General features: G+C 43.0%; 1 long non-coding RNA gene across 1 annotated transcript; it reads left to right on the top strand.

Moving 5' to 3' along the window:
• Positions 1 to 802: 802 nt before the first annotated feature.
• Positions 803 to 6014, top strand: LOC306914148. The gene is made up of 3 exons (XR_013788653.1): positions 803 to 1020; positions 4280 to 4475; positions 5690 to 6014. It is a non-coding gene; the product is annotated as an uncharacterized lncRNA (long non-coding RNA).
• Positions 6015 to 6911: the final 897 nt, after the last annotated feature.

Below are 6911 nucleotides of genomic sequence, written 5' to 3'. Positions count from 1 at the left end.
ACAGCTTACGAGTTTCCCGCTCTCATAACATTGTGTGATGGCATGCTAAGCTAACGTTGCGCCATGAATCTGTCTGCTGGACGGACAGAGACAACTCGTGCAAACCTGCCGAAGCATGATGATAAATCGAGAGAAATGTATATGACGGTCACTCAAAAGTAATCATTGCTATAGACTAGCGTGTTTGTTGAATATAATAGGGGTCTCCCTGTAGCCTGATTATCAGACTGAAGCTTCCTGAAGCTTATTCATGTTGTATTCAGTCAAGTATTCATGTTGCTATATATACTATAGTGTACATGGCAGCAATAAATCAAACAGGTTCCCGTCTTGAAATGTTCCCATGGGACACTTATTAAAATATTAGCAACCCCATTTTCTAAACCTAAACCCAAGTCATCTGCTAATGATGATGTGTGCACAGCCTACCTCCATGACTGCTTCTACTTAATCTCAAATTAGGTTTGTAGAATTCGTTTACATTTTTTTATGTAAAAAATAATATTCTAGATTATTTCGCTAGCCTTAGTTATAATAATCATTTCTTCTGTTTTCTACATGAATATAACCAAATTAAATGGGAGTTAAATGCTGCAATTTGTAAAAATGGCAAAATATGACTCCTACGTATTTACATTACTGCTGCAAGTTTGCTGTTGGAATTTCCTCAATAGCCCAGTTGTTAATTAAAATTATTTCTTGTCTTCCTCATCTACAGGTATGGCTGCTTATAACATCGTTGTTCAGGACATATGGGTGGGGTGGGTGGGCCTCAAACCTCCAAATAGGTCACATGGTGTAACCCATTTGCCCTATTTCCAAAGAGCGCAAACATTGACTCCCGAGGACACCTTTGGTGATTTCCTGGACAACCTGCTAAAGCGCTGCCCACCCCCACGTGGGCAGCAGTGGGCTCCCGCGTTGCCCCTGCTACGCCTGCTGCCACGCCCGCTGCCACGCCTCTTCTCACAACAAATCTTCCCATTCGGAATCATCGAGAACGGCCACAAACCTGCAAAGGTGAGGGATGCGGGTTTAATTATAACATCATGCAAAACCTGTGTATCATACAATATATATATATATATTCAATTTGTACAACGGAGAACGGAAACCAAAACAAGTCATATCTATAGCCTATTATGCACATTGTAGAAAAGAAAATCACCATTATAGATGGAGGATGTTTTTTTTGTGTTTGTCATTACTTTTTATTTATTTTTATACAGGTACATCTCAATGAATTAGAATATTTTGTAGAAGTTAATTTTCTTCCGTAATAGTGAAACTTTCATATATTCTCAATTCATTGTGCATACAGTGAAGTATTTAAACCTTTTTTGTTTTAATCTTGATGATTATGGCGTTGGTATCTGAGGTTTAGAAGCTGAGACCTGCCTTTTATGATGTACAAGTCTAGTGTCACGATGTCACCACTGTGTATATCCATCTTTGGGGTTTCTACATTAATCTGATGTCAGCGCTGGGTATCGCCGTCGTCTCCATATATGGGACTGTAGATTATCCCCATATATGGAGCTCTAAGAGAAAGCCTTTAATAAGGGAAAATTAGCTTAAGTGATGGCAAATCTGGGAAAAAAATGCTTACCACTAGCTTTCTTCACAGATGTGTTCATAAAGGTCTATCACAGAAAAATGTGTTCCAACCCAACTCCCTTAGGAAACTTTGTGACAAGGCAAAATGTTAGTTTGACACGTCACATGCTACTTAAAGCATAATGACATTTCATTATGCTTTAAGTAGCATGTGACGTGTCAAACTAGGGGTTTTTCATCATTCTGAATCCATTCCAAGCATTAGTTTTGCACGAAAAACACTCCTTGGGCTAAAAATGGCCATAGCCGTCATCACAAATGTGATGAAATCAGCACATTTGGGCAAGTGGCTATGGCCAAACTAGGGGGTTTTCATGATTCTGAACCCGTTCCAAGCATTCATTTTGCACGAAAAACACTCGTTTAGGCTAAATTCAGCCATAGAACTTGCCCAAATGTGCCCTTATGTCCCCAAATGTGCTGACCTCATCACATTTGTGATGACGGCTATGGCCTTTTTAAGTAGCCTGGCTAATAAGCCAGACCGAATCAGCCATTGGCAAAAAAAAATTGCCTGCCGGCGGATTACGGTATGGAGAGGCTCAATTGTACGTCCATTTCCCACACCAGAGAACTGGTGTGGCCAATCGGGACACGGTATGCAATATGGGCGGTCTTTGGTACAGTGACGTTCAATGCTTGAGACCTTTGACTGACAGTAGCTCTGACCAATTGCGTCAAAGAGAAAATGTTTGAACCCGCCCCCCGGAAACAAGATCCGTACACAGCATCTCCAGACTCAAATACCACACGACAGTGTGATTTGAGTCTGGCTTATTAGCCAGGCTACTTTTTAAGCCCAAGGAGTGTTTTTCGTGCAAAACTAATGCTTGGAATGGATTCAGAATCATGAAAAGCCCCTAGTTTGATCATAGCCACTTGCCCAAATATGCCCAAATGTGCTGACTTCATCACATTTGTGATGACGGTTATGGCCATTTTTAGCCCAAGGAGTGTTTTTCGTGCAAAACTAATGCTTGGAATGGATTCAGAATCATGTAAACACCCTAGTTTGACACGTCACATGCTACTTAAAGCATAATGAAATTTAGAACATTTTGCCTTATAATGTATTGTATGGTACCCCAACTTTCAGCAGCTGTCACAAAGTTTCCCAAGGGAGTTGGGTTGGAACAAATTTTTCTGTGATAGTAGACACCTTTATGAACACATCTGTGAAGAAAGCTAGTGGTAAGCATTTTTTTCCCAGATTTGCCACAACTTAAGGTAACTTTACCTAACTACTTCGTAACAAGACCACTAAATTATTTCTATAATTTTTATCGCACGATTTTGTAACGCATTTTTCACCCGTGTCAATTATCTAATGTGATCTCTACACACCCTCCGCCAACCTAACCTCGCCTCACCAGGCTTTCCACCACCTCGGAGGAAAGCCTGGTCTCTGTTTCAAAAGTCCGTATGATCCTGTCGGGAGCGGATGATAATGTTGTAGTATTGTTTTGTAGGCGACAGGCAGGAACAGGCGGCAACTTCCTTTTCCCTCAAACAATAAAAGCTCTTGTAGCCTGTAGCTTTTATTGAGAAAAATCGGTTTGAGGGAAAAGGAAGTTGCCGCCTATTGTTCCTGCCTGCCGACTATCATCCGCTCCCGACAGGATCATATACCTAAATGAAATGGTGCCCAGGCTACCGCCAACCTAGTCCCCATATATGGGGGACATGGGGAGAGCAACAGACTTGAACTCATGCTTCCTTCATGCCCAAGTTGCTCCTTTACACCTGACAGGGGGGAGTTTCCCTGGTTGGACGTAGCGCGTGGAAGGAACACGTTATTCCAACCAGTTCCTTTCCCCTCCATCAGGCGCCCCAGCTGGCCAGGGGGAGGCAGTTTAGAGACCAGGATTACTGCATGTTTTTTGTCAAGGTACCTACCCTAGGGGACACGGGGAGAACATGCAAACTCCACAGAGAAAGGCCCTTTCACCAACCCCGCCTCGGGTATGGGCACTGATGACGCAGAGATTTTTTTTTTAACCCATTTTGACCTGAGATCAGATTCTAAAAATGTCTGTTTGAAAATGACAGTTTTCTGAAAAAGCTATGTTTCTATGTCAGTCGTTCTTCGATTTTTCAAAAATAGCAGACCTACAAGCTTGTAGCGCGCCACTTGTAGATCTGCTATTTTTGAGTGGTGCAAACCACTCCATTTGTCTGTATCTATGTGTCTATGTATGTGTGTACCTGTACGTGGCCCCACGTACGGTTGCTATGGTTAGTGTGTGACGTCACTGCACCACTCAGTTCACACGGGTGTGATTTTTAAATAGCTAAAGCATAACAATGCTAACACCAAAAGGGGTTCCTGCCCAAAATGGGTTAAACGAGAAATGTCGACCATCTGAAAGTATATTAATGTATGCCGTTAATACTTGGTCTGGGCTACTTTTGAACAAATTATTTCATCAATGGGGCGTGGCATGGAGGTGATCAGCCTGTGGCACTGTTGAGGTGTTATGGAGGCCATCTTGAAATAAATGGCCGCCATCTATGATTTTCAATTTGCTCGGTTTCTTAAGTCGAAGAGTGACCTTCAAAGATTATTTGTACCAAATTTCACACTTGTATCACCATGTGAACGATTCTCCCAAAATATGTCTTATCTGGTGTACTAAATCAAACCTATCAATACCCTTCACAGCAGGAGTTCTTCAATGGCTGGGAACCTGCACTGAACCTGCCCTTTGGAGGAGTGGCTGGGGGACCTCCTCCTGTCCTCCTCTACACTGAGAGACCGGGGGCGCAGCAACTAAATCCCCCCCTACTATTCACTACTGTTTTGCCCCCTCTCGTGGTCTATCAGGTCACGGTTGTGCGGACCTGGGTTCCTCCTTATTGTAAGTCACACCTATCAAAATCTAGTCACCCAAATCAAAATTTGAGTGTGTATGGCTGTGTATGTCTGTATGTCGATGTCTGTCTGAGCACGGAAGTACCACTGCTATACCGCTGGGTGGCACTCTTGAGCAGCGTGTCCGGGATTAGGGATGGAATTTGTTAATTTGTATTGATAACGAGCACCTTATCGATCAGGCTTATCGAGCATTTTGTATTTTGAGGAAAGACGGGAGATGACAAATTCTGAACAGAACCAGTATCTTTAGGAAAATAATATTGAAGGAACTGTTAAAGGGGCTCCACCATGAATTGAATGAACTGCCCTTTGAATGAACAAGCCCTTTGCACTTTGCAGAGACATATGCATAAATATATATATTATATACATTTATATATAAGTCACAAATATGTATGGTAGCAGGATGTTTAAGTCAACCGAGCCGGGGTCCACACTGGGGGACAAAATCTTGAAAAATGTCAAATTCATGGTGGATCTCCTTTAACTTGTTAATGTGTGTACCGTCACTTAAAAAGCATAAGTTTACCTGGGCAGCACTGGTTGGCAGGTATCGATACACTTTTAGACCCACATGTTCGTGCTGGGATCCATTTGGTAATTCCGACGGAGCATTAGTCAGACATGCGGGAACAGCGGTCAGACTAGCGCTCCAACATGCGCTGCTCCAGTGCTTGCGGTTATGGTTAGGGTAGAGTTTGAGGTCGGTTGTTGGTCTAATGAATGTCCGACCAATAATGGTGGAACTAAAGCTTGTACCGGTTTGTGCCAGCATGGGTGATTAGATTTATTTCTTGATCGCCTCTTGTCTTGATTGTTTAAACATGACACGCTATGCTCTAACAAGCCCAAATCTTATTGAAACTGGGTACTCGATAAGCTTATCGGGTTTCGCGCTCCATCCCTAATCTCTATGTATATCAATTCAATGGGCTTCATTGGCATGAGAAAACATTTACATTACAATCAAACAAAATGTTACTATGTACAATTGAAATTCAGAATCTCCAATAAATCAATTTCTATGTAACAACGTCACTCGATGTAGTAATACACACAATGATTCGTCTTTAGGGTGGTTCATACTCTGCATCGCTCAGTTCACACGTTGGACTGATTTTTATTTTGGTTACAGCATTTGAGATGGGAAATGTAAACTTCAAGTAACTTTTTGGTTTCACAATGTCTTTATCACAGCAGAGATGCTGTATGACCTCTGATCCCCCCCGCCCCGGCTGTGAAGAGGGGAAGAAGACGTTTGAGGACGTCCAAGGACTGAATTTTGTGTTCAATGTGTATATAATGTGTATTGTTTTGTTTAACCCATTTTGACCTGAGATCAGATTCTAAAAATGTCTTCTAAATCCTGACAGTTTTCAGAAAAAGCTATGTTTCTATGTCAGTCGTTCTTTGATTTTTCAAAAATAGCAGACTACAAGTACTACTACAAGTTCATAGCGCGGCACTGCCACGCTTTTTTTTGTATTGCTGTGAATAAATATATTTATAGATATTTGAAGAATTGTCGTCTTTGGATCTGTTGCCATTTGAACACCTTCCCAGTTCCCAGCTGCACCCCATTCGACTGGTATCATCCGTTATCAGCACGTTTGAATGGTGCCAAAATGTCCATACTGGCATCCTCACTGTTCAGTATGTCATTATCTGCCATTGTAGCATTGTCATTATCACTGATGTCCTGACGGAGGCGCGCCGTGTCTGGTGGCCATGAGCTACGTGAGGCACCGCCGAGCGAGGCGCTAGCCGAGCGAGTCGCCGTGCCGAGCGTTGCGAAGGCCACCAGACCCGACTCACGTCCTGATAGACAGAGAATAGTATATATTAGTAGCTCCTAGTTCCATGCACCGACAATAGTTGGAAATGACACGTCCACCAGGGGGAAACCTTGACCAGGCTATGTGGTGAGGATGCCAGTATGGACATTTTGGCCCCATTCAAACGTGCTGATAACAGATGATTTCGCCGATTATATGGGGTGATACCAGTCGAATCATACTATAGCTCTGCTGTGAATTATTACTGTGCCTGCCAATAAAACCTCTCTGGCCGAGCAGTGAAGACCAATACAGCCAAGAGGGACCTCTGGGATGACACGGATGGGGGATGAAAGAATATATATCGGTGAGGAAAGGGCTAGTGTAGTTCCAGATATACAGTAGCCTTTAGGAAATGGAAGGCATAAGGAGGGCTTTACAGTGAGGTGGAAGGCATAAGGAGGGCTTTACAGTGAGGTGGAAGGCATAAGGAGGGCTTTACAGTGAGGTGGAAGGCATAAGGAGGGCTTTACAGTGAGGTGGAAGGCATAAGGAGGGCTTTACAGTGAGGTGGAAGGCATAAGGAGGGCTTTACAGTGAGGTGGAAGGCATAAGGAGGGCTTTACAGTGAGGTGGAAGGCATA

The sequence above is a fragment of the Electrona antarctica genome (assembly GCF_951216825.1).
Source record: "Electrona antarctica genome assembly, chromosome: 21".
Lineage (NCBI taxonomy): Eukaryota > Metazoa > Chordata > Actinopteri > Myctophiformes > Myctophidae > Electrona > Electrona antarctica.
This window is presented reverse-complemented; position numbering and strand designations above follow the sequence as displayed.